The sequence below is a fragment of the Lepisma saccharinum genome, chromosome 7, assembly GCF_977018435.1.
Source record: "Lepisma saccharinum chromosome 7, izLepSacc3.1, whole genome shotgun sequence".
Classification (NCBI taxonomy): Eukaryota; Metazoa; Arthropoda; class Insecta; order Zygentoma; family Lepismatidae; genus Lepisma; species Lepisma saccharinum.
In genome coordinates, this window is record NC_139235.1 from 32992263 (window position 1) to 33011244 (window position 18982).

The following is an 18982-nucleotide window of genomic DNA, read 5'->3' on the forward strand; positions in this document are numbered from 1 at the left end:
TGTACCCCCTCCTAATATAAGCAGGATTTAAGGGGGCAGTCACTTTTCTACGGGGAATCTGTACCCCCTCCTAATATAAGCAGGATTTAAGGGGGCAGTCACTTTTCTACGGGGAAATTGTACCCCCTCCTAATATAAGCAGGATTTAAGGGGGCAGTCACTTTTCTACGGGGAATCTGTACCCCCTCCTAATATAAGCAGGATTTAAGGGGGCAGTCACTTTTCTACGGGGAAATTGTACCCCCTCCTAATATAAGCAGGATTTAAGGGGGCAGTCACTTTTCTACGGGGAATCTGTACCCCCTCCTAATATAAGCAGGATTTAAGGGGGCAGTCACTTTTCTACGGGGAAATTGTACCCCCTCCTAATATAAGCAGGATTTAAGGGGGCAGTCACTTTTCTACGGGGAATCTGTACCCCCTCCTAATATAAGCAGGATTTAAGGGGGCAGTCACTTTTCTACGGGGAATCTGTACCCCCTCCTAATATAAGCAGGATTTAAGGGGGCAGTCACTTTTCTACGGGGAAATTGTACCCCCTCCTAATATAAGCAGGATTTAAGGGGGCAGTCACTTTTCTACGGGGAATCTGTACCCCCTCCTAATATAAGCAGGATTCAAGGGGGCAGTCACTTTTCTACGGGGAAATTATACCCCCTCCTAATATAAGCAGGATATAAGGGGGCAGTCACTTTTCTACGGGGAAATTGTACCCCCTCCTAATATAAGCAGGATTTAAGGGGGCAGTCACTTTTCTACGGGGAATCTGTACCCCCTCCTAATATAAGCAGGATTTAAGGGGGCAGTCACTTTTCTACGGGGAAATTGTACCCCCTCCTAATATAAGCAGGATTTAAGGGGGCAGTCACTTTTCTACGGGGAATCTGTACCCCCTCCTAATATAAGCAGGATTTAATGGGGCAGTCACTTTTCTACGGGGAAATTGTACCCCCTCCTAATATAAGCAGGATTTAAGGGGGCAGTCACTTTTCTACGGGGAAATTGTACCCCCTCCTAATATAAGCAGGATTTAAGGGGGCAGTCACTTTTCTACGGGGAATCTGTACCCCCTCCTAATATAAGCAGGATTTAAGGGGGCAGTCACTTTTCTACGGGGAATCTGTACCCCCTCCTAATATAAGCAGGATTTAAGGGGGCAGTCACTTTTCTACGGGGAATCTGTACCCCCTCCTAATATAAGCAGGATTTAAGGGGGCAGTCACTTTTCTACGGGGAAATTGTACCCCCTCCTAATATAAGCAGGATTTAAGGGGGCAGTCACTTTTCTACGGGGAATCTGTACCCCCTCCTAATATAAGCAGGATTCAAGGGGGCAGTCACTTTTCTACGGGGAAATTATACCCCCTCCTAATATAAGCAGGATATAAGGGGGCAGTCACTTTTCTACGGGGAAATTGTACCCCCTCCTAATATAAGCAGGATTTAAGGGGGCAGTCACTTTTCTACGGGGAATCTGTACCCCCTCCTAATATAAGCAGGATTTAAGGGGGCAGTCACTTTTCTACGGGGAAATTGTACCCCCTCCTAATATAAGCAGGATTTAAGGGGGCAGTCACTTTTCTACGGGGAATCTGTACCCCCTCCTAATATAAGCAGGATTTAATGGGGCAGTCACTTTTCTACGGGGAAATTGTACCCCCTCCTAATATAAGCAGGATTTAAGGGGGCAGTCACTTTTCTACGGGGAAATTGTACCCCCTCCTAATATAAGCAGGATTTAAGGGGGCAGTCACTTTTCTACGGGGAATCTGTACCCCCTCCTAATATAAGCAGGATTTAAGGGGGCAGTCACTTTTCTACGGGGAATCTGTACCCCCTCCTAATATAAGCAGGATTCAAGGGGGCAGTCACTTTTCTACGGGGAAATTATACCCCCTCCTAATATAAGCAGGATATAAGGGGGCAGTCACTTTTCTACGGGGAAATTGTACCCCCTCCTAATATAAGCAGGATTTAAGGGGGCAGTCACTTTTCTACGGGGAATCTGTACCCCCTCCTAATATAAGCAGGATTTAAGGGGGCAGTCACTTTTCTACGGGGAAATTGTACCCCCTCCTAATATAAGCAGGATTTAAGGGGGCAGTCACTTTTCTACGGGGAAATTCTACCCCCTCTTAATATAAGCAGGATTTAAGGGGGCAGTCACTTTTCTACGGGGAATCTGTACCCCCTCCTAATATAAGCAGGATTTAAGGGGGCAGTCACTTTTCTACGGGGAAATTGTACCCCCTCCTAATATAAGCAGGATTTAAGGGGGCAGTCACTTTTCTACGGGGAAATTGTACCCCCTCTTAATATAAGCAGGATTTAAGGGGGCAGTCACTTTTCTACGGGGAAATTGTACCCCCTCCTAATATAAGCAGGATTTAAGGGGGCAGTCACTTTTCTACGGGGAATCTGTACCCCCTCCTAATATAAGCAGGATTTAAGGGGGCAGTCACTTTTCTACGGGGAATCTGTACCCCCTCCTAATATAAGCAGGATTCAAGGGGGCAGTCACTTTTCTACGGGGAAATTGTACCCCCTCCTAATATAAGCAGGATTTAAGGGGGCAGTCACTTTTCTACGGGGAATCTGTACCCCCTCCTAATATAAGCAGGATTTAAGGGGGCAGTCACTTTTCTACGGGGAAATTGTACCCCCTCCTAATATAAGCAGGATTTAAGGGGGCAGTCACTTTTCTACGGGGAATCTGTACCCCCTCCTAATATAAGCAGGATTTAAGGGGGCAGTCACTTTTCTACGGGGAATCTGTACCCCCTCCTAATATAAGCAGGATTTAAGGGGGCAGTCACTTTTCTACGGGGAATCTGTACCCCCTCCTAATATAAGCAGGATTTAAGGGGGCAGTCACTTTTCTACGGGGAAATTGTACCCCCTCCTAATATAAGCAGGATTTAAGGGGGCAGTCACTTTTCTACGGGGAATCTGTACCCCCTCCTAATATAAGCAGGATTTAAGGGGGCAGTCACTTTTCTACGGGGAAATTGTACCCCCTCCTAATATAAGCAGGATTTAAGGGGGCAGTCACTTTTCTACGGGGAATCTGTACCCCCTCCTAATATAAGCAGGATTTAAGGGGGCAGTCACTTTTCTACGGGGAAATTGTACCCCCTCCTAATATAAGCAGGATTTAAGGGGGCAGTCACTTTTCTACGGGGAATCTGTACCCCCTCCTAATATAAGCAGGATTTAAGGGGGCAGTCACTTTTCTACGGGGAAATTATACCCCCTCCTAATATAAGCAGGATTTAAGGGGGCAGTCACTTTTCTACGGGGAATCTGTACCCCCTCCTAATATAAGCAGGATTTAAGGGGGCAGTCACTTTTCTACGGGGAAATTGTACCCCCTCCTAATATAAGCAGGATTTAAGGGGGCAGTCACTTTTCTACGGGGAATCTGTACCCCCTCCTAATATAAGCAGGATTTAAGGGGGCAGTCACTTTTCTACGGGGAAATTGTACCCCCTCCTAATATAAGCAGGATTTAAGGGGGCAGTCACTTTTCTACGGGGAATCTGTACCCCCTCCTAATATAAGCAGGATTTAAGGGGGCAGTCACTTTTCTACGGGGAAATTGTACCCCCTCCTAATATAAGCAGGATTTAAGGGGGCAGTCACTTTTCTACGGGGAATCTGTACCCCCTCCTAATATAAGCAGGATTTAAGGGGGCAGTCACTTTTCTACGGGGAAATTGTACCCCCTCCTAATATAAGCAGGATTTAAGGGGGCAGTCACTTTTCTACGGGGAATCTGTACCCCCTCCTAATATAAGCAGGATTTAAGGGGGCAGTCACTTTTCTACGGGGAATCTGTACCCCCTCCTAATATAAGCAGGATTCAAGGGGGCAGTCACTTTTCTACGGGGAAATTATACCCCCTCCTAATATAAGCAGGATATAAGGGGGCAGTCACTTTTCTACGGGGAAATTGTACCCCCTCCTAATATAAGCAGGATTTAAGGGGGCAGTCACTTTTCTACGGGGAATCTGTACCCCCTCCTAATATAAGCAGGATTTAAGGGGGCAGTCACTTTTCTACGGGGAAATTGTACCCCCTCCTAATATAAGCAGGATTTAAGGGGGCAGTCACTTTTCTACGGGGAAATTGTACCCCCTCTTAATATAAGCAGGATTTAAGGGGGCAGTCACTTTTCTACGGGGAATCTGTACCCCCTCCTAATATAAGCAGGATTTAAGGGGGCAGTCACTTTTCTACGGGGAAATTGTACCCCCTCCTAATATAAGCAGGATTTAAGGGGGCAGTCACTTTTCTACGGGGAAATTGTACCCCCTCTTAATATAAGCAGGATTTAAGGGGGCAGTCACTTTTCTACGGGGAAATTGTACCCCCTCCTAATATAAGCAGGATTTAAGGGGGCAGTCACTTTTCTACGGGGAATCTGTACCCCCTCCTAATATAAGCAGGATTTAAGGGGGCAGTCACTTTTCTACGGGGAATCTGTACCCCCTCCTAATATAAGCAGGATTCAAGGGGGCAGTCACTTTTCTACGGGGAAATTGTACCCCCTCCTAATATAAGCAGGATTTAAGGGGGCAGTCACTTTTCTACGGGGAATCTGTACCCCCTCCTAATATAAGCAGGATTTAAGGGGGCAGTCACTTTTCTACGGGGAAATTGTACCCCCTCCTAATATAAGCAGGATTTAAGGGGGCAGTCACTTTTCTACGGGGAATCTGTACCCCCTCCTAATATAAGCAGGATTTAAGGGGTAGTCACTTTTCTACGGGGAAATTGTACCCCCTCCTAATATAAGCAGGATTTAAGGGGGCAGTCACTTTTCTACGGGGAATCTGTACCCCCTCCTAATATAAGCAGGATTTAAGGGGGCAGTCACTTTTCTACGGGGAAATTGTACCCCCTCCTAATATAAGCAGGATTTAAGGGGGCAGTCACTTTTCTACGGGGAATCTGTACCCCCTCCTAATATAAGCAGGATTTAAGGGGGCAGTCACTTTTCTACGGGGAAATTGTACCCCCTCCTAATATAAGCAGGATTTAAGGGGGCAGTCACTTTTCTACGGGGAATCTGTACCCCCTCCTAATATAAGCAGGATTTAAGGGGGCAGTCACTTTTCTACGGGGAAATTGTACCCCCTCCTAATATAAGCAGGATTTAAGGGGGCAGTCACTTTTCTACGGGGAATCTGTACCCCCTCCTAATATAAGCAGGATTTAAGGGGGCAGTCACTTTTCTACGGGGAAATTATACCCCCTCCTAATATAAGCAGGATTTAAGGGGGCAGTCACTTTTCTACGGGGAATCTGTACCCCCTCCTAATATAAGCAGGATTTAAGGGGGCAGTCACTTTTCTACGGGGAAATTGTACCCCCTCCTAATATAAGCAGGATTTAAGGGGGCAGTCACTTTTCTACGGGGAATCTGTACCCCCTCCTAATATAAGCAGGATTTAAGGGGGCAGTCACTTTTCTACGGGGAAATTGTACCCCCTCCTAATATAAGCAGGATTTAAGGGGGCAGTCACTTTTCTACGGGGAAATTGTACCCCCTCCTAATATAAGCAGGATTTAAGGGGGCAGTCACTTTTCTACGGGGAAATTGTACCCCCTCTTAATATAAGCAGGATTTAAGGGGGCAGTCACTTTTCTACGGGGATATTTTACCCCCTGCTTAATTGACGGGAACTGAAAAGGGCAGTCATTTTTCTCTGTAGAAAATTGACTGTACAGTCATTTTTCTACGGAGTCCAAATTCCCCGTCACGTAAACGGGGAATTTGGACTCCGTAGAAAATTGACTGTACAGTCACTTTTCTACGGAGTCCAAATTCCCCGTTACACCGGCTCATATCAGTTTATCAGTGCTTCATTTGATTTAATCCGGTCTTTGAAAATGCGTGCGGTACGGGGACCGTAAACTGTAGTATTACGCACGTGCGTTAACGTTTATAACTAAGAGAAACTACTGGGGGAATGACTTCATTTTCTGAATGCGACATCGAGCAGTGGCCTGGTTTTTTGTTAAAGCTGAGTGGAGTGGGGCTTATTTTGTTTATCGTACAACAATCACTACGAGAAGGCAATCTGATAACACGCTTGCCTGTGTTCTTTTTTAAAGCACTGAAATGTTCTTGCTCTTTATTCTTGGCTGCATATTTTTGAAATGCAAAAATCAAATCATGCCGAGTCCAACGAAATCCACAATCTGCTCTGGAAAGCCCCTTAGAGGACAGGTCAGAGAAATTGTTTACAATGTTGCAACATATTTGCGAAATCAGAAGGAGTTACATAAACTTAAGTATAATGTTGTCGAGTTCACAATCGACACCACGGGAGTATCTAAATGGATGGTTTCTCAAGTTTTAAAAGAATTGGATTGGATTGATTTGTTGTTTTAGTTCCACTTTATGCACAGTAAGGCTAATCGATACTGGGCGTACAGTTTAAAGTGGGATCCGAACCACTATGTGCCTCCACCGGGAATCGAACCCGGGATCTCTTGATTACAAGGCGACGACGCAACCACTGCGCCATCGCGGAGTTTAAGTTATTAAAAGAAGGAAAAGAGTCGTTGGCGAAAGGTGAGCTGAAGTTTTGTACTCCGACAGGTAGAAAACAGACCAGGAAAAAGAGAATACAAATTTCGTTGAAAATTCTCAGACCATTCCCCTCCCTCCAGGTTGTAACACTGCGAACCAACGTCGCTCCGAAAAGTGGAGTGGGGAAATGTGATGTGAGCTGCGCAACAGCTATTTGCAGCGTCTTGTTTTTAAACTTGTCAAGTTATATGGTCTTTTGTATTTGCAGTTTCACATTTGAGTATCCATTTAATTTTGTGTATTACTTCCAGGTATATATGTATCATTTTACATGTAGTTTACTGCTCCCTGTCATATATGTATGTAATATTACATTGGCAGAGCAGCCCTAGGCTGAACCTGGCCCGCTTAATAAAGACAATGGATTATTATTATTATTATTATTATCTCCACATCAACTTGTAGTATTCTCGAGATTATAGAAACAACATCAAATGATGGAAATGAAGGAAATAATAAAACTGACAGCTAGTAGTGGTGATTGGGTACAAAAACTGGGTGATGGAGACATAGATAACATAGTTTACTTTGTCTTGGTGCGGGGGCAAAAAGTAGGGGGTGACAACTGCCCCTTCACGAGAGAAAGTTATCAATCTATGTTTTTATGTGCATTAATCGTCACACTTAAAATGTGCTTTTTAAAAGACTGCACTTCAACTGTTGGACTGACTGGAATAACTTTTGTTCTCTCGTTCTTGTGACGTCACAAGTGTAGTTTACGGGTTGCGAGTGTTCAAGCAATCGAGAGGCTGCGGCAATGCAACTGTAGTGCTACGTGGTCAATGTACATCGCAGAATCTTATGCAATATCTTCTTGATTAGATGTTTAATCTAGTTTAGTTTAATCGTAGGCTAGTGTATCCATATGGAAATTCAACATTTCTCTAACATAATGCAACTAAACTTAAATCTAGTTCCAATATGGTAATTTTTACCAATTTTGATCGTTAGAGGTACTGCTATAAATCTAGGTAAAAATCATAGATCAACCAATTTAACATTTCTCCGAGTTTATAGACGTATTGTAAGTTTGCTAGAATAAATCCTTTAACAATAGCCCTTTGTTTCAATTATTTGAAAAGATAATCCGGGTTGCTATTGTTGAAACTCGTTGCATGGAAACCTGTACATGTCCATGCTCATTAGATTGAAGCTAAATCGCTGGTATTTTGAGTGATATTTCAAGATTGTGCGGATGTCAATGTTGCAAAACGTGCAGGAAGCTGAACAACTAGCACTAGAGATGGCGTCGGTGGAAGATTTGAAAGGATTAGCACCATCCGTCGCAGAAGAACCACGCGCAGAGTTACTTCACTGCTCCAGAGACGAAGGAGACGCCATCTTGAGTACAATATCAGAACCTCCACTACAAGCACCACCGGATGACACGGCTGAAGGAGAAAGTAGGAAGAAGATCTACGGAGAGGGGTGGAAAGTGGCTGATACACACTAGACGTGCCGAAAATATGGAGACTACGCAGAGACGAAAGACTCTGCCTCCAAATGCAAAGGGCTCTTCCTCAAGTGGAAATTGAACTAGGTGAGCACAAAATTAGATGACTCTTTGCACAGGAAGACACGCGAGAAAACCTCTTCCTGCCTGACGAAAATCAGGAACTTCATTTGGACTGGAAGTTGGAAAGTGAACTTACCATGAAGATGCACGCAGCTGGGAATGCCATTACGACAAAATTCAATGAACATTTGTGTGAATTGGAAACTTCAGCTGAAGCGTTCGTTCTGGGAATTCTTGACTCCAGTGGAGACGATTTGGAAAAAATTCGTCAAGCATCAGCAGTTGGAAGCAAAGAAGGCGTGCCGAAGGTTGGAAAAATTATTTCGAGTTGAACTTAAATATATCGTGGCCGCTTGTACTAAGAAGAAGTCGAAATTTCAAGCATTTTATTCTGCAATTAGAAACTTCATCTCTTGCGTTTGGTGACGACAGAAACAACCTCTTTGATGTGGACAGAATTTACCTGATGTGACATTATATACCCTGATTGAGACTTAAGCCGCTTCATGCGGTATCTACCTGAATTTGTGATGTAAATAGCTAGGTTACGGATTGTAAATAGTTGAGTTCATGGTTGTATATAGTTAGATTAAGGGTTGTAAATATTAGTTTAAGTTAGGTTAGGTATAATCAAGGCAGTGTGCCGCTTAATCCTGAATTGTGACCAATTTTAAGTCTTTATAGAACTTGAAGCTAAACAGATATTTGACATTCCTTTCGCTTCATTGAAAGGCAGAACACTATAGTGCAAACCGTTTAGTGACTGCCGATGGAGTGAATTTTCTTCGAAATTGCAGAAAAATGTGTAGGATGGTAGGAGATACTTGAAAAGGACAACAAGATGATAAGTTCTTATTTAAACAAGACAGTTGTGTATTAATTAGTGGTGGCAATTTTACTAATGCGCATGTTTAAACTTCAGTATACCGATAGCAGAGCTACAGTGGAGTGAAGAAGTACGAGGTATGTTTAGATAGAGACAGTTGAATATGTGTAGGATGGTAGGAGATACTTGAAAGGACAAGAAGATGACAAGTTCTTATTTAAACAAGACAGTTGTGTAATAGTGGTGGCATTTTTACTAATGCGCATTTAAACTTCAGTATACCGATAGCAGAGCTACAGTGGAGTGAAGAAGTACAAGGTATGTTTAGAAAGAGACAGTTGAATATTAATCTACTCGTTACCACGCAAAGAACCAAATACTAAATAAAATTTCTTTGTAGTGGAAATCTGATAACTGCGTTTCTTTGAGATAACGATTTACATTTTACAATATCTGCCCACACAAGGACAAAATCTCCACTTCGGTGATCGATCTCGTCACCGACGTTTCCTGGTTTATGTCCTCGACTGGGCATGTATTTAGTTGTGTATACTATCCGTTCGTTTCTTTAAGTTAACTATAATTTATTCTTCTAGTGGCCATGTCCAAAAAAATAACGAGAGAACGTTTACATGAGAGACATTAGAATCACGTTGACTAGGAGTGTGTACACTTATAGTGCAGATAATATCAAGAATTAGCCTCTTTGAAATAAGATCCTTTGGAATTTCTTGGCTTCGGATTACGAAAAGTCGGGATCTGATCTCTATATTTCACACCCTGCCATATTCAATTAGGTATTTGTTTTTTACAGTACCCTCCAGCACGTAAAAGCCTTGAGCAGAGGTACCATGAGGGACTAGATTAAATTATATCTGTTCGATACCTGTGCTTTGTGAAAAGTGCAAGAAGACAAAGAACTGTTCATCAACAAAGTGATAGATATTTATGAAAAAGAAGTGAGACGAATCCAGTTTCTATCTAAATAGTAAACTCGAGTCTGAACTTGTATACAGTGCCAGAGCATTTTAAATTCAACTTGAATTTTATGATTTGTAAAGTAATAATAATATAGCAATAATAACAACAACAATACAAGTTTCTATGATTGAAGTGCAAGGTATGAAATCTTACTGTGACACCCACCCCCACCCGCCCGACCGAGAAAAATTCCCGTGGGAGGCCTTGGAGTGGGCATCACCCCCCCCCCCAAAGCAAAAGGTTTAATTCGCACAATGATCTATACTATCGTAATTATCGTAATAATTGTAATCTATACTATCGTAATTGTTGTAGGTATGTTATTTCATTCTGCTTAAATTCACTCATTATTTTTATAATGACACCAATGATAATGATATGTAGATCATTGCCAATGCCAACTTCCCGAAACTTTACTCGCCTTCAACATTCCGAAACTTTACTCGCCTTCAACTTCCCGAAACTTTACTCGCCTTCAACTTCCCGAAACTTTACTCGCCTTCAACTTCCCGGAACTTTACTCGCCTTCAAATTCCCGGAATTTTACTCGCCTTCAAATTCCCGGAATTTTACTCGCTTTCAACTTCCCGGAACTTTACTCGCCTTCAACTTCCCGGAACTTTACTCGCCTTCAACTTCCCGGAACTTTACCCGCCTTCAACTTCCCCAAACTTTACTCGACTTCAACTTCCCGAAACTTGACTCGCCCTTCAACTTTCCAAAACGTTACTCGCCTTCAACTTCCCAAAACGTTACTCGCCTTCAACTTTCCAAAACGTTACTCGCCTTCAACTTTCCAAAACGTTACTCGACTTCAACATCCCGAAACTTTATTCGCCTTCAACTTCCCGAAACTTTAATTCGCTTTCAAATTCCCGGAACTTTACTCGCCTTCAACTTCCCGGAACTTTACTCGCCTTCAACTTCCCGAAACTTTACTCGCCTTCAACTTCCCGAAACGTTACTCGCCTTCAAATTCCCGGAACTTTACTCGCCTTCAATATCCCGAAACTTTACTCGCCTTCAATTTCCCGAAACTTTACTCGCCTTGAACTTCCAGAAACTTTACTCGCCTTCAACTTCCCGGAACTTTACTCGCCTTCAACTTCCAGGAACTTTACTCTCCTTCAACTTCCCGAAACTTTACTCGCTTTCAACTTCCCGAAACGTTACTCGCCTTGAAGTTCCCGAAACTATACTCGCGTTCAACATTCCGAAACTTTACTCGCCTTCAACTTCCCGAAACTTTACTCGCCTTCAACTTCCCGAAACTTTACTCGCCTTCAACTTCCCGGAACTTTACTCGCCTTCAAATTCCCGGAATTTTACTCGCCTTCAAATTCCCGGAATTTTACTCGCTTTCAACTTCCCGGAACTTTACTCGCCTTCAACTTCCCGGAACTTTACTCGCCTTCAACTTCCCGGAACTTTACCCGCCTTCAACTTCCCCAAACTTTACTCGACTTCAACTTCCCGAAACTTGACTCGCCCTTCAACTTTCCAAAACGTTACTCGCCTTCAACTTCCCAAAACGTTACTCGCCTTCAACTTTCCAAAACGTTACTCGCCTTCAACTTTCCAAAACGTTACTCGACTTCAACATCCCGAAACTTTATTCGCCTTCAACTTCCCGAAACTTTAATTCGCTTTCAAATTCCCGGAACTTTACTCGCCTTCAACTTCCCGGAACTTTACTCGCCTTCAACTTCCCGAAACTTTACTCGCCTTCAACTTCCCGAAACGTTACTCGCCTTCAAATTCCCGGAACTTTACTCGCCTTCAATATCCCGAAACTTTACTCGCCTTCAATTTCCCGAAACTTTACTCGCCTTGAACTTCCAGAAACTTTACTCGCCTTCAACTTCCCGGAACTTTACTCGCCTTCAACTTCCAGGAACTTTACTCTCCTTCAACTTCCCGAAACTTTACTCGCTTTCAACTTCCCGAAACGTTACTCGCCTTGAAGTTCCCGAAACTATACTCGCGTTCAACTTCCCGAAACTTTACTCGCGTTCAACACCCTAAACGTTTGTTAACCTTGAACTTTCCGGAACCTTATAAATGCAGTTTATCAGATATGAGAAGATCTTAACTTACATGGTTGTAACTTCTCGAGTGCGACGAGGAAAGCAATGAGTCGCGTCTTCAGGACATGCAAATTCACGCGAGAAAGTCCTTTCCTCTTCAAGCGACGAAGCACCCAGTTAAGAGGAAATACTTAAGTCTAATTATATAGAGAAGGAAAAACAAGAAAGCGAGTAATATCACACCCGCATGGTCGCTTTTTCCCTTCCATTAAACTTACAGAGAAGTCAGCGCGAGCGACTTTCCCTGGCCGAAGAGGCACTGGAATGAACGTGTGTTTATTGTTTTATGGTATGTTGCAGTGCAGGAAACTGGACCTTGACATTTAGACGCCATTTGGCATTTAATGCATCATACCTAGTCGGAAAAGTTGAAAATCTAGTCGTCTGACTCAAAATTAAGACTCAAAATCATACAACTTAAAAAGGAATGATAACAATTTATGAGATGCAAACCCTAATGGTATATGACAGTGGCATTCAAACTGTGAAGCTCGCCTCTCTGGGGAGGCGCGAGAACTTCGGAAAAAATATTTCATTTTTCTGAAAATTCAAAATGTATTTACAAAAATATATGAATCTTTTCATCATTTGCTGCCAGAAAAGCTTACATGATTTCTTTCCATCTGTATCATTGCAACTCACGCTGGTTGCCCATCTGCAATGTCATCTCCCGTGTTTATAAACTGAAGCAGGAACACTCGCACCTTGTAGAAGAAAACCACGCCTCTACTTCAAGCTCCATTGATAGTGTCTTTGGACAGAATCTGGCATCCCTTTCTGATATTTCCAACACACTGAATGTTCTGAATTTACCTCTACAAGGTACGCATATACAAGGTAATCCTGAAACTATCAGACAAGTTGGCTGCCTTAGAAAGGAAGTTGGTGCTTTGCAAGAGAAAGATTAAGGATGAAATCATTGATGATGATTGCTTTCGTACATTGATCACATTGTTAGAACAATTGAATCCTGTATGACTTTTTAATATTATGTAATCCAGCTTTTCTTACCCTTTTATCTCATGAATATCGTATGTCTGAATGAAATGACACCAGCTTATAAACATTAAAAAACCATACACCGCCTGTATTGATCACACACATTATATCTGCATTACAGTAACACCTCGTTAATGCGGACCCCGATAAGCCGGACTTCGCTTAATCAGGACAGGCAAAAGGCAAGAAAAAAAGCAGCAGAATGCAAGGTTTTAAATGTGGCTAGAAGTCAACAATCGCACTGAATGTACAGTATTGCTTTACACTTTACTGTACTGTATTACTGTAGTGTATAGTGTATTTAGGCCTATGCCCTTTAAATACACCATAATAAACACGTTTTGTCGCTATAAACGAAGTTATAATGCACTTTCTACTGTTCTTTTAGGTTATTGAAGTTAACCCGGACTTTCCTTAAACCGGCCAACTTATCCCCCCCCATTAGTCCGGATTAACGAGGTTTTACTGTACTTGTACATGTACACTCGCCTCAATTAGTACTCCATGAGTTTGTTTCTTTATGCAGCATATTGGTGGAAGATGCAATTCAACTTACAAGTGTATCATTGCTGTATAAAACACAACTTACTATTAACTTCGTGGACCCTGTACCAACAGTAAACAAACACACGAAGAGAATTTGTGTTGATCTTTCATGGTCAGATCACATATATTTATCTATTATTATTATTGAAGGGAGGCACGTGCGGATTTTGGCAGCGGATGAGAGGCACGGCAGCTAAAAGTTTGAAAAACCCCGGTGTATGGAGTTTATCGCAATACCCTAGCAGTTAATAAACCACTGTCCCCAAAGCTGTCTCACATTCCCTCATTTAATTTCAGTTTGAATTGTTGTTTTAAGTCCACTTTATGCACAGAAGTCTAATCAGGACTGGACCTACAGTTTAAAGTGAGATCCGAACCACTATGTACCGTCACAGGGTATCGAGCCCAGGACCCCTTGGTTACAAGGCGACGATGATACATTCATACCTTATCCAGGATTTTAATCATGACCCCTTGCGCATTGCCTTCAACTAACTACGCCTCCACGAAGGGTGGCTGTATTGCAAAAGTAACTTCAGTTCACAATTAGAATATTTCAGTACATTACATTATTTTAAAAAATGTAATAATGGTTGACTAAATACAGTGGCACCTTGATAACTCGAACCTGAGGGGAACAAGAAAAAAATCGAGGTATCAAGGATTTCGACTTACCAAGGTTCGAGTTATTGAGGGTCAAAATTGCCGACTTCGAGTTATAAAGGTCTAAACATATTAACTATGATGGTTACATACACGGCAGGGTGGGGGAGTTCAAGTCCCGACACGATTGTTGATCACCTGACATTGTACGTACGCACCCTACATTTCGACTTATTGAGGTCCGTGCGACTACAACTTCGAGTTATAGAGGTGATTAGAATTTAACTTCGACTCATAGAGCTCGAACGGCATCCCATGCACTGTAAAAAAAATCGTCTTATCAAGGTTTTATTCGAGTTGTTGAGGTAAAATTAGTATTGAGTGTTATGGATAATTCAATGGGATTACAAAAAATTCGACTTATCAAGGAATTCGAGATGTTGAGGTTCGAGTTATGAAGGTCCCACTTTAATAAGCTAATAACCTATAACAAATTCAGGTATTGTACGAAGATCGTACTTTATTTCAATGTTCAAATGTTTCCTTGACATAGAGTATGAACTTGGATTAGGTTTACGATAACTCAATAAGTGTTTGTATTTGAATACATTTAATACCTTCGTTATTAAACCGAATTTTGTGTATACACAAATAACAGCGAAGTTGTAACAGTAAGGGCTGCTCGAAATAAGATATAGAAGTACATAAAATGAACAGTTGAAAGAGACAGAACATAATGAATTGACGAAAACTAGTTATGCATAAAAACCATTGGATTAACAAAATTATAGTATGCTAAAAAAACAAAATGCTAATATTGATTTTCAAATTTAGACTGTTGCTTTGAATCTTATTACTCTTTATAGTTCTTACATTTAAAATACGATATTATAATTTAATTAAAATTTGTTAATTGTTTGTCACCAATGGCATCAACGATTGAATTCATGCACGAAACACGTTATGATTTATTGATTGCTTTATTTTACTTCGCTTTTCTGTCAATTTTGGCTAATCATGAAGTTGAGGATGAATGGTTTAAGATGAAATTGACGAAAGGACAATCACAAACATACATAAACAGGACGCAACACAAGTGCCATAGAGAATTATACGGCTGTGAGTTAAGTTTAACGATCACTGAGACGCGGTAAAACGCGGCAACAGAAATTCAACAGAACTTCTGTTGTCTTCTTCTATTGAAATCAAATTGTGTAACGCCCACGACAGAGAAACGCACGGAACCGAAGCGGGAATTTCCGTGTCAGAAGTCCGCAGGTTATCCTTAAATGTTATATAACGGAAACGCGTCTGTTGCCGCGCTTCTCCGTGTCTCAGTGGACGTCAAGCTTTAAGACGCCAGTCTCTCGTTAGACTAAAAACAACGCAGTCCAAGGTGTACTACGAGGAAGAGACGAATTATGTTATGCGAGTTATATCTTATCTTGAATAAAGTAACTGTAAAATTGAGTTTCAGGTTCACTTTATGCACAGATAGGCCAATCGGTGTCGGACCTACAGTTGAAAGTAGGATCCGAACCACTGTGTGCCATTACTGGATATCGAACCCGAGATCCTAAATTGTAAGGCGACGATGTTACCACTACGTCATCGGGGAGGCACAGTAGTAGTCTAATTGTAATAGTAACGGCAAGTGTAAGTAAGATACTTTTAAAAGTAACTTATCAAACACTGTTGTTATTATTATTAACAATAACGTGAAGAAAATATTAAAACAAAATGGAAACTCTCGCACAATTTCCTAACATGGTCTCACTCCCACCAGCATACACTGCTTTAGTGTTGCCCCCTAAGAATCTCCTATGTCACGAATTTTATTAACACAATTCGAGTTTTAATGGATTTTATATACAGGGTGTTGCGGTATACAATACCGACAAGTTTTCGCAGCGCGTAAATAACGAGGCTAACAACTTCATAACATTTCGTTCATTCAGGCTTGCCTCATTTTGAACCACGAGTTCTGAAAAAAAATCCTTTCATCATGTATACAGCAATGCAAGACAGATTCGTCGTTACCGCTGTCCTTTATTTCTTCTATCAGAAAATGGCATTTTTGTAACATATGGACAGACAACGTGGTCATTGAGGGCAATGCTTTTGATGGGTGCAGTCTACGGGACAAAACTTATGAAAGTTTTTTTAAAGGAAATAGCATAAAATACCTAGGTACATCAACATAATTTACAGAAGGGAGATGGGATAAACCCTGTAATGCCGCTGATAGCATAACTGTTTCCATAGCGCACAATAAATATTAATGTTTTCCAACAGAAAAAATGCAAGTAGCAACAATAACTATGAATATTAGATCCATACAAGATGAAAAAAATGTTTTTTTAGGGTTTGTTCAATCCGAAACGAGCCTCAACGCGTAAAACGTCACCAAGAATAGCTCTTCGCCTAGATATCCACTATGCGCTGCCAAAATCTGTCGATATTGTACCGCAACACCCTGTACATAAAACCATTAAAACTCCAATTGAGATGTTTTAAAGTTTTAAGTACACTTCATGCACAGATAGGTCAATCAGGACTGGGCCTACAATTTAAAATGTGCTGTGTCTGTACCGGGTATCGAATCCGGGACGCCTTAATTACAAGGCGGTGACAACATTGGGGAGGCCCTAAAACTCTGAGTTCGTACTGGTTTTAACTTGTTGAAGCTAGTTTTACCAAATGAGTTGAAATTATTTTCAACTAGTTAAAGACAGTTAACGATTTTATCTAGTCAAAAGTGTTGTCAAATTCCATTTGGTAAAATTTGCTTTTTAATTTTGTAACTTAATAAAAATTGTGTAGTTATATAAGGTGGGTCTGAAATATTCGACTAACACTGGCGATATTACGTGGAGATTAATAGTTCTATACAACAACCTTTTTATGCGATTAATTCTCCACATACCTATGCATTAAGTTCAGCTTTCCTGCAAAAACCTTGATTTGAAATTAGGCACATCACAACCTGAGCTTTAAACAAATGTCACAAAAAAAATCCCCAAACAGGAACAAAGTGTAAGGTCCCACCTTTGTGTATTCAACTTGGTGAGAGAAAAAATCTGTTAAAATTTGACAATTCTACCACGTCATAAAATTTAAATCAAGACGAGGATGCCACATAAGTTAATTTGAAATCGGTACAGATCTCCCCTTACTTAATTCTTAAGCAAGGACTAAGTGACCACTGCACGTTTTATTTTCTTCACCTTTAATTTAAAAAATCATACCGACTAATGCACTGGCGTTGATAAAGGAACTCAAATATTTCGTGAACAGTTAGTTCTTAGACAAAGAACTCTGAAAGCAAGTAAAACCATCAAAGGTGAATAGCTAACTACATTTCGTCCGTAATACAGCTTACATTTGGAGTTATACTTGTTGATATGAAGATTTGCTATGACACTGTGAAGTTCACATGTTGTAATTCCTGGCCAAAAGTACTAAAGACTCGCTCCATATTGCAAATCAAAATTTCATATCCATTAATACGAAAAACATTCTTCGCATGAACGTGTTCTAATTGCAACCATGCTTGACGAAGTAAGCAAAGGTAAAACATGTTCATTCTGTAGTCTAGATAAAATAAGCTCTCAATAGAGAAATAACACGGAACTGACGAAATAAAAATGATCATAATATATTGCTTCTTACCTTGAATATTGTGTTCCTTCTCTTCCAACGAACTTCCTAATAATTAAATGATGCCTTTAAGATGCGTTGTTCTTAGTTATATATATCTTAACACAACACTTCAAGACACAACTGTCGCTGGTCACTAGCTTACAATTGCACCAATAGATGTCACACAATCAGAACTTCATTCACACGGTCGTAACTTCATTCTGAACTGGTTACTTGTAAGTCAAATTGAAAAGTTTGCACTAGTAATTTACTTGCTCTCGAAAAAGTTAATAAATTTTACAGTGCTGGTGACAATGGAGTCAAATCCTTGTTATTTAAGTGACTTCTCATTGAAAGTTACCTCCACTGATTGTATAAGTATAAGATCATCGATGCCTTTTTCAAATGGAGATGATTTTTCGTCGAACGCTTGGGTATTGTCTGGTTCCAGCAGACGATGGTAGAGCTCGAAGTTGTCTGGCGGACTCGAAAGACCGGGGAGGGAAGTGGAATTAACGCATGGCAGGAGTAAAAAAGTTTCTGAATGAAAAAGGCACCGGCGCCGCGGTCGAACTACAAGGAAAGAGAACAAGCCGGTTGGCAGTCGCGAGTATATCTGACCCACTGGTTTGAAATGCGGGTCACTAGACTCGAGGAGATACTTTTGAAGCTCTAGCTCCTCTCTCGCTGGCGATCGCTCCGCCTCAGACGGCGTTGCGTCACGGTGACGTCACGGGCAGTTTTTCGAACCGGCTCTCACGCGCAGGCTCCGGAAACATTTCAATGCAAGGAAGACCGCACGCATGAGAGATAATAATCACCTCACGCACGTGCGTTAATTTCGCATACATAACGCATTGTAATGCGTCTCCGCCCCCATTTTGTCACCTTTGCGTACACCCTTCGCACGATTTTCCTAAGCCCTGCACTGCAATTTTGCTAGAGGCGGGTCAAGTATCAAATAAATGCTCCCTGAGCAGGGCTTTCGCTCATTGAGCGGACTGATTTGTTGTATTTGTATCTTTAACGTCACTCTATTTAAGCTATGGGTTAGTCGTGACGATGACGATGAATGATAATCGGGTGAAATGGATAAAGGAAGAAGCACAATGAAGCAGCAAGGTTTCAACCTACGGCTGTCAATGAACATTTGTCAATTTTGTAGGCAAGTAGAAAGCGG

General features: G+C 41.5%; 1 protein-coding gene across 1 annotated transcript in view; it reads right to left on the reverse strand.

Moving 5' to 3' along the window:
* Positions 1-18417, reverse strand: part of LOC145990178 (uncharacterized) — a 185970-nt gene extending 167553 nt beyond the window's left edge. Inside the window, exon 1 of the mRNA XM_083125840.1 lies at positions 17833-18417. The gene's annotated coding sequence lies outside the window, so the exon portion shown is untranslated. The remainder of the gene's footprint in view (positions 1-17832) is intronic.
* Positions 18418-18982: the final 565 nt, after the last annotated feature.